This window comes from Gavialis gangeticus, unplaced genomic scaffold, assembly GCF_001723915.1.
Source record: "Gavialis gangeticus isolate Ggan-Ray unplaced genomic scaffold, GavGan_comp1, whole genome shotgun sequence".
In the NCBI taxonomy this organism is placed as follows: Eukaryota; Metazoa; Chordata; order Crocodylia; family Gavialidae; genus Gavialis; species Gavialis gangeticus.
In genome coordinates, this window is record NW_017729028.1 from 3166843 (window position 1) to 3179129 (window position 12287).

The window sequence follows — 12287 nt, forward strand, 5'->3', positions numbered from 1 at the left end:
ATAACCTTAATACAACAACAAAGAACATTACATCTTAGCTAGAAATAGCTACTTTGGTTTATGGGCCAAATGCATCACTGGCCTAAGTGTAATTGTACTAAAGTTAATGGAGTTGTCCCTGCTCACACAAAAGGATTTTCTGGTATTCAGGCATCTTATGTTTAATTCATCCCAGGACCCTCAAGTTTTGCAGTACAGGGATCTGAAACCTGTGCGTAACACCGTGAACTACGTGCCCTATAACATAAGCAAAACATGGTGAACTGTAGGTAGAGACAGCCTGAAATCTGAAATCCATCATTTGAGTATCAATAGTAATGTGTTTAAATATTGTGCAGTAACAAATACTAAGCCATGAAAATATATGGCAGTTGACACAGTGGACTATTATGATTGTGTCTATTGGCCAAATATTGATTTTGGTATGCATACTTTGGTGATAACGCATAGTATTTACCCATTAGATATTTATGGCTCCTTTGGAGATTTTATGGTCTGTGGCCCCTTAAAAATGTGTGTTTTTAACATCACAAAAGTCTGAACACAAAACTAAATTTGATGGTTGACTTTGGAGTGCTTGTGATTGGCTAGCCTGCTCCAGTGTATTTCAAAGATAGTCAAACTACTGTTAGAGGCCATGAATGGCTTATGTTCACCCCCTAAAAGCAGCCTTTGGTTGTAGATCATTTGCATGATATCAAGTCAATCCCAATCTCAGGTTTATCCATGTATATGTTCTGTGAATTTGAAAACTGTTCCTTAAATTTTGCTAACAAAAATATACTTCACGTTTTAGAACCCCTGTAGTAGCTCATATTTTAGCTGCCTTTCCCCTCAAAGTACCAGGAGGGATCACTAGATTCTTATTTTGAAATCAAAGCTGTGATTTGACTCTATAAAAACAATACTTTTAACTGTCTGTTGTCTTTTACATATATTTAAGTTAAAAAGCAGGTCAGGCCAAGTATTTAGCTAATTGGAGGAAAATAATTTCCATCTTGTTTACAAGAAGTTTAAACCCCTGAAAATAGACATTTAAAGATGAAAATGCTGCCATTCACTTATCTTCTGTGCAGAGTGCAAACAGACTGCTATAATGAGGATAGTTGAATATCCTTTTGATTTATAGCATAATGTAGTAATAAAACCAGTCATAAATTTTGATGGTGGTTGTGAAGGATAACTATGAATCTTAGGCACTAACACAATAATTAGTATCAAAGGGGGCTCTGGCATGGCAGGTTTGCTATTGTAGCTTTAATTTGCAGGTAGGTTTTAAAACAAAATAATAATATTCTAACCTGAAAATCCATAAATGTATCCATTTAAAGTGCTACCTTTAATTAGGTTAAAGAAGTCATCCCTTGGAAAAGCTGCTTTGTCTTTATAAACAGCTTTAGTAACATCCTTTTCTTTCTCCTCCAATATTCTAGCCTCCATTATGTTTTCAGGTGTACACGAAAAAATTATATATATTTACAATCTAGGACTTGTGTGTAAAGTGCTTGAAAGCAAAATTATAGTCAGTACCATCCTACTAAATTTACTTGAAATGTGAGTGATATGAGAGAAATTCAAGGTTTTTTTTTAATTTGTAGGCACATGTAGATGTTTTGCTAGAATCCTTCAAAGATTTTGTGTGTGTATGTGTGCTTATGCTCCATTTACAAAGGGGCAAATGATTGAATTTGCTTCACTGAATTGATCTTATACGGCTTCCTGCTGGGTATTGGGGAGCATTTATGGAACACCACCTGGAGGGCAGCTGCTCTTTTCTCCTAGCCCTGAATATCATTAAATTGCAGAAGCTACATGACACACTGTAAGAAATTTGGTTTTAAGGCTGCAGTCCTCAGTGTTGTTTTTATTATGACGTATAGGAATACGAAAATGGTATTGCATTGGGAAAGAGATACCAGTGAAATTTGTACCTGCTTCTGAGTACCCACAACTGCAATAGGAACAACATATGGAAGAGTAAAAGAGACATCTTTTTTAAAAATCGGAGGGAGGGGGAAGGAATGATGCTTTTTAAAATGCTATGCTACTTCTTTCTAAATATGAACAGCTTTAACTTTATTTTCAAAAAGAAAATCAAATGTTAACCTTATCTCATGCACTTGGTGACATTAGAGAACTTCTAGGAACTTCTTTTTTGTAACTGCTTGCTTAAGCATATTGCTGGTAGATTAAATCTGAAGAGAACATTGTTGCAGAATACTGTGAAATATACTCTAATGGTTGTATACTGTATACATGAGAAGGAACTATGGGTGTTGGACCCTCCACATTGTGAAACATAGTTAACTAGCATTGCTGTTGGGAAATCTTCTGCATTTAAAAAGGGGTCAGATTAGGCCAGTTCATGGTAGCTCACTATTCCTAGGTTTAGATTTTTTTCTTTTAAACTTTTCAGGTCAGGCCCATTAAATTAATTGAAAAAAGAACACGGATTTTGACCATGCTTTACACCATTGCTAAACATGACTATAGCTTTTCATAATTGCCTAAATCCAGATAAAATCACGTTGATATCCCAAGAAATGAGCACCTAGTAAATTAAGTTTAGCTGCCATCATTACATATTATTTATTCAGTGACTTGTTGTCAAAATTCAGAATAACTGGTTGGAATAATATTCTTACTCTCAAGTGTTCACCTCTTGCCAGACTATTGTCTTTCACTTCGATTCTCTTCCTCCCTCCAGGTTGCCTTTCTTCTTTTCACTTCCTACCACCGAATTTCCTTCTCTGCTTCTAATTCTGGATCTCCAGGGATTTTATTCCAGTTTCTAAGGTCAATTAAATGGTTAATATTGATGTTTAAGTTTTTGGTTCAACTCTTGCTATTTTCTGCCTGCCAACATTATATGCTCAGAATCAAAGGAATATGCCAATTCCAACAATTGGATAATCTAAAGAAGAAATGCAATTTGGAATTGATGTTTTAAAACAAATGTGTTGATTCATTCTAAAGCATTGATTAAAAATGATAAATGTTTAGAGATGTCAAATAGTTTAATTTAATTTCAATCTATTGTTTCATTTGGATATTTTCATTTCAACACTTCTCAGTCCATTTTATTTCTTAGAAAAATCTCAATAGTTTATTTTATTAATACAATTTAGGGAGGATGCTAATTTTAGTAGCAGTCATACAATAGCAGTAGCAGTAGTAGGGCTTGTATCTGTACTGTGTCTGTATCTGTACTTGCATATCTGTATGGTAGGAGCACCTAGGAGCCTCCACCATAGGGCATGTGGTAGACTCATACAGACAAAAAATAAAATTGGTCCTCCCCATAATTGTTTGGCCTAATACAGGGGTAAAGGGGGGAAACTGGTTAAGTATAGACAGTCAAAAAGCCCAGAGGCAGAATTGTTTCAATCTTCACAGGTTTCTCTAAGCTGCATAGATTGGATTGATAATGAACTGAACTCTCATTCATTTTTCAGTTGGGAAAGGCAGCCAGATGCCTGCACTGGCCCAGGCCAGAAGGCAGTGAACATGACACCATGCATCTCAGCCTGTTTGCCATTGTGGAGCCCAGCCAAACAGGAGTGTCCCTGATTGCCTTCCCAGCACGTGCCCCAACCCCTTTCTGCCCCAGCCCCCACCACAATGTGGGGGGGAAGGAGACCCCCTGTCTATGTGCTATTCCCACAGCTGGTGTCTGCCCACATCGGAGGGGAGCCTCATGCCTCAGAGAAGATGCCTCAGGGCAGATGAGAGCTCAGAGGGCTGGAGTGGGGGAAACTTTCTGAGGCACGGGGTTCCCCCCACATGGGCAGACACCTGGCTTGTGGGAAGCCAGCACCACCCTGGCAGACTACTCCCCCTCCCACCTGTGGAGGCAGGGCTGAACCACAGCCTGAGCATCCAGGGGAGTGGGTGCTCCTGCCATGGGGAAGATCAGGGCTTAGAGGACCCTGGGCCAGGGCCAGGGGGCTCCATTCCTTGGCTTCCCCCACCCCGCTGCCCCACAGGGCTGATAGGTGCAGGCAGGATAGAAACCAGGGAGCAGAGGCCGAGGTTTTGCTGCCTCAGGTCTATGACAGCCCCAGGGCAGAGCCAGCCAGGCACTTGGCTGGAGCAACAGAGTATGAGCCAGGTTCTAACAGGCTACCCTGCAAGGAGAAGCTAGTGGTGGGGGTGCATAGTATCCTCGGATGCTGGGGGACTGCAAGGTAACTTGTATCAGGAGGGGTCTGGGGCAGAAGTGATTTAATCTGATACTACATCCGTCCAGATCTATCTTAAACTGGGTTCGGCTTTTTTGAAATCACTCTACATGCGCTGAACTTCTGTTCAGTTACAGTTTTAGACTAGTTTCTGATCACTTGTACTGCTTTAGGTGTGATTTTTGTCCCTAGCTATAATGATCTATGGTATACAGGAAGTCAGACTAAATGATCTCATAACACTTTCTGGCTTTAAATCTATGAATCTGAATAATGCTGAAATTTCTCAAAAAAGGAAAATTAACTTTCTAAATAGATTCAATCATAGGGCTTTAAAGTAAATGCCCAATATAATTAACGTTGGTAAGACAGCTCTAAGCCCCTAAGGTACTTTTCAGGCTACCTGCACATTTAGGGAGGCAACACTGAGATCTGATGTGATAAAGACCTCAGAATTTGCATTTGGCCTGTTTCAGCTAATTCAGAGATACAAACTCCAATAGTTCATAAAATTATTGTTATAGTAGTTTCAGGGGTGTACTTGGTAGCCATGTTGGTCTGAGACAAAAAGACATATGAAAAACTAGAACTCTTGGTTCCAAAATGATACCTTTTATTAGACCAACTGGAAAAAATGTTTTCCAGAGCCTGATGAAGGGACTTTGATCCCAAAAGCTTGCAGAAAAGGGCAATTTTCTTGCCATTTTCCAGTTGGTCTAATAAAAGGTATCATTTTAGAACCAAGAGTTCAAATTTTTTGTATGTTATAGTAGTTGAAATGTTTCTACACTGCCAGGGAAGCTATATTAACAGCTTTTTAAGTGTAGTAATACCCTAGAAGGAAACCCAGTTCTGAAAGATACAGAGTATCAGTGAGAGTTAGATCAGGTGACCATATTATTGTTAAAGGAATCTGGGATGGGGTAAGGGAATCCAGGCTGGGGGGAGGAGATGCACACATACCAGCACACGTGTGTGAGCCCCCCCCCCAGCCCATTCATGCACATGTGTACACCCCACCCCCCAAACTCATGGCTCCCAGGAGCCCTGATGGTGAGGAAGGGCAGGACAACACAGAGGCCCATGGCTGGGCTACATCCCCTGTGCACAAAGGCTGGACTTGGCTGGAAGTGGTCCCTCCACCCTGCCACTTGTAGCTACCCAGAGCCATCACCTTTATCCCAGGCCTTGACAGCAGCTGCAGCAGCAGGGCACGAAGCTGCTGAGGGGTGGGCAGCCATCTCTGCTGAGGAGCAGTACCCAGCCCTCACCCCTGCCTCCACTTACTGCTCAGCAAGAGCCAGCCTGGACACTGAGGGCAGAAGAAACCTCTGCCTCTGCCTCTGCCTGCAGCAGCTGAATCTGGGACTTTTGTTTCAATTTACACCAATTGGCTGGGATGCCAAGATGGCCTGCAAAATACATGACTGTCCCAGTCACTCCGAGATGTATGGTCACCCTAGAGTTAGAGGATGCTAAGCAGCTCTCAGGAACCAAGGCACATGCTGCAGGATTAGACCCACAAGTTCGAAACTCAGTGTGAAGGAAACAGGGTCTCAGTGTTTAGGGAAACTAGCACGCCTTATCTGTATTAAAAATAAATACACAACAGACGAAGCCAGTGAATTTGTCCATATTTCTGGTGCCACAGCAATCTTCCTGCAAATGAAAACCTGCATATGCTGAACAGCAAATAATGGATTTTCAAACAAGCAATGAAATGAAAAATATTCTTGTATAAGAACAGTGTCTAGATAAAATGTAAATCCAATCTCTCCATGAAGTGGTTTTGAATAATCAGAAAGGCAAAAAGACACTAAAATACATTACTAGAATAATACAGAAATGGAACAACCCGATGCCAATCATTTTTCCTTCTTCCAGATAAAGGCAGATGGTTATCCAAAATAATTCACCTCTTCAAGAGAAAAAATTATATCAGCTTTCCCAGCTGTTTACCAGCAAAACCTATGTTTTCTTTCCATATAATTTGCTACTCATGTTGGCACCAATTCTGATCTCTCTTACACTGACCTAAATCAGGAGTAATTGCACTAGAACCAGCTGTTCTCCTACATGTGATCTTTAGATGTAAATATTATTCTAGTCTCTAGGCAGTGTGCTGTGAAAGCATGAACACAAGACTGAATCAGGAAGTTCGGAGTATTACTCCCAGTTCTGCCACACTCATTGTGCAGCTTTAGGTAAATCACTTAACCTCTATGAATCAAATGTTCTGCTTCTGTCTTGGACCCCTTATGTCATATGAGTAGCCCAAAGGGATCAGACTCTGGCTAGAATTTCCAAGTTGAGAATTATAGTGATGGAGGGGATTTCACAATTGGCACAAAGCTAATGGCATAGACCTGGCCTATTATGCCAGCTGCCTCTCTTCCCTCTCCTGGTATATAAAATGTTCAGTCAGAAAGATGAGATATTGGGATAGGGAGATTTTGGAGATGGGTAGGGGGAAGTTCCATTACACCGATTTACAGCTGATTCCTGATAGACCATAGACAGCTGCTTTAAGTCAGATCAGCTTCAAAGTTGTTTGTCAGGCCCACAGCATCTTGAAGTCAGGAGTTGTAGCCATCTATTTCACAGCATACTTCTATCTCCAGTCCTGATGCTGCAGAGAAGAATCTGACTCAATGTCTTTATTTGTCAGTCTATTAAATGCTTATAATATTTCATTATCTTTGGGCTGTGGTAACAAATGAGCAATATTTGTACACTGCCTTAAAATTGTAATGCAGTTAGTTTTCTATTTCTGACTTGGGCTACTATTGACTGAACATTTTGTTAAACAAAATAAATTGTAAATTTTAATAAACACTTCCCATTTGTTGCTTTCACTGACATACAATTCCTTATGCAGATAAATGGAGAATAAGATTAAGTCTCAGCTGACTTAGAAAGACCATTAGCAACCATGTCTTGTATGCAAGAGCTGGATTCAGGCCATGTTGACACAAGACAATCAGTTTTATATGCTTACAGGATGCTATAGCAAAACACAGTAAAAATGAAACACCTGATCTGTGTTGTGCTACCATGTTCTCATCACTGCATGTGAAACAAAGGTAGTTTATCTTTCTATTTTTGACTTGGCATGGTTAGCCAATATTTTCCAACTGAATATGCACTTGCATTTGAATACACCTAGAATATCTAGGTGTATTGTATGAATTTAAACGGAAGTGTTACAGTAAAGTAAAAAAATATCTTTATTCTTACTGCAAATTATGTCATTTGGAGTAGTCCTGTATTTTTGTCACTTGCTTATATTTGGTGAGTTCCTAGTAATTTATTTTAGTGGTATCTGAAATATCATTATTTTAGGGGGGGTGTGTGTGTGTGTGTGTGTGTGTGTGTGTGTATTATATAACATTTACATGAATATGTTAATATAGTATGTACATTATTTAAAATAGTAAGATGTGTTATTTGTAAGAATAAAATATTATAAAAATCTATGTATGACTTTATCTAATTAATTAGACAATTATAACTACTCTTAATATTGGTTTGTTTACTGAAATGTCTTCCTTAGCAGGATCCCAAACATACTTGTCTTATCACATAGATACTTCCAATGAATTCAATGGGATTACAGATGAGTAAGACAAATGTGTTTCCTATGTGGCGTACATTGTTTAGTTACTGTAAAATTGCTTGCATCTCCTGACATATATTTATTATTACAAGCTGTGTTTGTTTGTTGATTTTCCACATGGAAAAATAATGATACAGGCAGTAAAACTTACTTTGTTTGAAAAACAGCAATGGAAAGATTTGCATGGATTTAAAAAAAGAAATCAAGATCTTTTAAAGATCTTTATGTAACCTTTGCTCTAAATACATGTAACCAATGGGAGGGTTTTATAGGGTGCTGTTTAATTTGGTAATGAAGTATTAATTTCCCTTTCAACTGTTCAGAGGCTGGACTTGATTCATTCAGTTTCTGCCAGCACAGCCCCAGACACAGGCTTGCCAGCAGTGGAAAGTCTGCCTAGAGGAAAGGGTCACAGCAGTCCAAGCAGACCACATCCCTTGCTCTTACAGCCAATGCATCCCCAAACATAGGCAGAACTGGCTCAGAATGGAACCTGGCCAGGGCACCTGGGGGAGGCATTGACTCAATGCACCAAGCAATTCTGGCCAATAATTTAAAGCTTCATGGTACTCTGAGAGAAGCTTTTCTGTTTTCTGCTCTGCAGCCTCCTCTGGAGCACAGGTGTATGCTGCCTGTTTCTATTCTATATGTTAACATTTTTCATTTACAATCAGAACAGCATAAATCATACCCTTTACTGCTCTTTCTGGAAAGGGGAGAGTAGGAGACAAATCCCTGTATGGGTTTGCATATGTCACAAATACATCTCAGTTTTATTCAGAACAAGGATGTCAAAGATATGGACCCAGATCTAGCCCATGGATCTAGTTCATGGAGACTCCTTATTCAGGCCATGATGCGGCCCCTGGGTCTCACAGTTGACCCACACAACACACATGACCTGGGATGCAGGCCAAATGCAGTGCCTGTTCCAGCTGGTCAGGGACTATGCTGCATTGGCACCTTCTCTGGATGGTCAGGGATGTGAGCTGCAAGGGATGCCCACTCTGGGAGGCTTGAGATGCAAACCACATTCAGCATGGATCCTGGATGGGCCAGAATGGGCACCATGTGTAGAGCACTCCTGGACTACCAGAGCAGGTCCTGTATCTAACATGCAGGGGTCCATGGGCCTGATGGGCTGGCCTGGTACCCATGGACTGGCCCCATGCCACTCATCTGGTCTGCAGGGCACGATGAATTTGACCCCTCTGACTTAGAACATGTCAAGTCATGCATTTTTGGTACTTTTTCTTTTTTTTGGTTCAGTGTGTCCCATTCATACCAGGCTTCCTGTAGATATTTTTCCCTACAGTAACCAAAAAGGCATGATAATTGTGGACTTGATCAAAAGAAGTTTTGGGTGTACAGCACGAAAGATATGGAAGGCATGAAAAATCCTATGTGAACAAACTCCATCTATGAAGTTTAACCAGAATATGTATGGCTTGAAAATGTTAAGCAAGGAAATCAGTGTGCCCTAAGAGATAACCCCATAGTTGTGACAAGCACTTTACAATGTTAAATTACCTGTATGAAACAAACATCATTTTAAACCAGACAGCCTAGAAATTGTCCTATATAGAACAACAGCTTCTCCTCAGGGGCATGCTGAAGTGCTTTGGATTTCTATGCCTACATTGTAGGCTTTATAAATGTTCACATGCTATTGTTTTAAGATTTGATACAAAATACAGGAGAGAAGTTAAATATAATACACTTTATATTTTTAACTGCATCATCTTTCAGGTAACTGGCAAATTAATTTTTTACGTATTGATTTGTTGAAAAATCTGTCTTTATTCTATTTTTGTATTTCATGTCTTCAACAGAAATATGTAGTATATAAGCATTTATATTTAAATATATTTAGAAAGAAAAAATATGATATCTGATGTATTTGATTTAATCCTTTAAATGATTCTTTTCAGTTTTCTTAATTATATTTGTAATCTGCTGCTGTTAAAAGCCTTTAGTAACTGTGCTTCCACCCTAACAAAGTGACTTGATAAAATGGGTACTGTGGGGTTCCAGATTCATTATCTCACTGATTTTCCTACCCAATGAGCTCAGTTTGCAAGTAAATATCTAACTGCCAGCTGCACAAACTCAGCCTGAGCTCTGGATCCCTTTCATCTCATGCATCACCACCACTAATAAATATTCTTATGCCAAATTATGCCCTCAGTGGCACATGTGCAATCCCATAGCCATGTAAAGGTTTGCACAGGTGTTTCTGGGGCATAACCTAAACTCAATAGGGTTACACAGAAGTAGCTGAGGAAATTATCTGGCAAGCAGAACAAGTAGTACTGTGGATGATACATGAGATGGAAGGAACCAAGCTTGACTTTCAGAATCCAGGCCAGGTTTGTGAGGCTGGCAGTTAGTAAAATACATCCTTTTACTAAACAACAATTCTGAAGTGGCAAAATAGATATTGAATGTTACAATACTATTTTTATAAAGTCACTTTTTAGAGTCCAAGTGATTCTAAGATTTCTACAATGCCAAAAATATGTTACTAGGATCTTGGACCACAACCAGAGGGTTTGTTCATTTGCTGTAGTATGTGAAGCTTGACGTTTTAGTTAAATGCTTGATATGGGTGGGATTTTTCTGGATTCAAACTGAACACTCTAGTTTTGCCTGACATTGGCATCAGATAAGATCAGGCCAATGAATTTCTTACTCTTAATAAACACAGTTATTGCTGCCCAAAGTAAATTGCAAGCTTCTAAATACTTTTGCTCTCAAAACAATTTTTTAATGAAACTTAAACTGCTGGACAATCAGGACATGAAAGGGTCTGTAGTGAGTTATTCATCCTCTGAGCTATTCAATCCTACAATATATTTAAAGTCACATGGGCTAGGGATAGACACTACACGTAAACTGGTTTAAGTTTACCCATACTTCAAGACAAGAGACATGCTTGGGTGGGATGGGCTTCACCTCTTCCCCAAAGGTAAGAGGTTGGCTGATCTCCTCCGGCAGGCTTTAAACTAGGCTCATTGCGGGAAGGGGAAGATGAGGTCAGAGGGAGCCTCGGAACACCAAACCAAGTGCTGCCCACAAGAACAGCCCAGCCAAGACAGGCGATGAGCACAAGAAATACCCAGGTAAAAGACCAGGACCCAGAAAGTCCTGGCATTAGGGAGGTGGTGCATACACCTTCAGAAAGCCTTAAATGCCTATATACTAATGCTCATAGTATGGGGAACAAGCAGGAGGAACTTGCCCTCTTGCTACCTAACACAAACCCAGACACAGTGGGGCTAATTGAAATGTGGTGGGATCCAACACATGATGGGGCGGTGAATATCAAGGGCTATAGGCTGTACAGGATGAATAGAACAGGCAGGAAAGGCAGGGGTGTGGCGCTCTATGTCAAAGAACAATTCACATCCTCAATGAGCAGTACTGGGTCAGAGGAGGGGCAGACTGAAGTGCTCTGGGTCAGAATACAAGGGGGTCGGGAGAAAGGGACTTAACGGTGGGGGTCTACTACAGGCCACCCAACCAGGGAGAAGAGCTAGACCAGGAATTCTTAGGTCAGCTCGTGGAGGCAGTTAAGGGACACTGTTATCATGGGTGACCTAAACTATCCGGACATCTGCTGGGAAGAGCAGTCAGCCAGGTCTGATCATTCACGTAGGTTCCTAGCCATGTTACAGGACCTCCATCTAACCTAGGAGGTACACAGTCCCACCAGGGGAAATGTCTTGTTAGACCTGGTCCTGGTCACAAGCGACAACCTGGTGAGGGGACTGAGAGTGCTCGATCACCTGGGCAATAGCAATCATTGCCTATTGGAATTCTCCATCCAGCCTGTGGTGGCAAAGGCCTGCAGCAAGAAAGCAGCTCTGGACTTCAGGAGGGTGGATATCACTGAGCTAAGGAGACTAGTTGGGGAGGCACTGAGGTCCCGGGGGGTGGGGAGTTGAGAATCCATGAAGAGTGGTCGTTCCTGAAGAAGACAATCCTCCAAGCCCAAAGGGTGGCAATCCCAACACGGATCAAAGGGGGCAAGAATGGTCAAAAGCCCCCATGGCTCACCAAAAGCATCCAGGAACGTCTCAAACCTAAGAAGGAGGCGTACACCCAATGGAAGGGAGGGGCCATCACCAGGGAGGACTATACCTCCATTGCTTGGGATTGTAGAGGGGCTGTTAGGAAGGCCAAGGTGGAGATAGAACTGGGACTAGCAACCCAGATCAAGGATAACAAGAAAACCTTTTTTAAATACATAGGGGGTAAAGAGAAGGTTCTGGGTACACGTGGAGCCTCTGCAGGACACGGTTGGAAATCTGGTGGTCTCACCAGATGACAAAGCTAACATATTTAACAATTTATTTTCCTCCATTTTTCTGAGCAGGAACCAGGTCATCCCTCCCACTGAGATCCCCGATGGTCCCAGGGGACGCACAACCAGGCCCAGGGTCAGAGAAGACCTAGTCAGGGAACTTCTGGTGGGACTGGATGTGTTC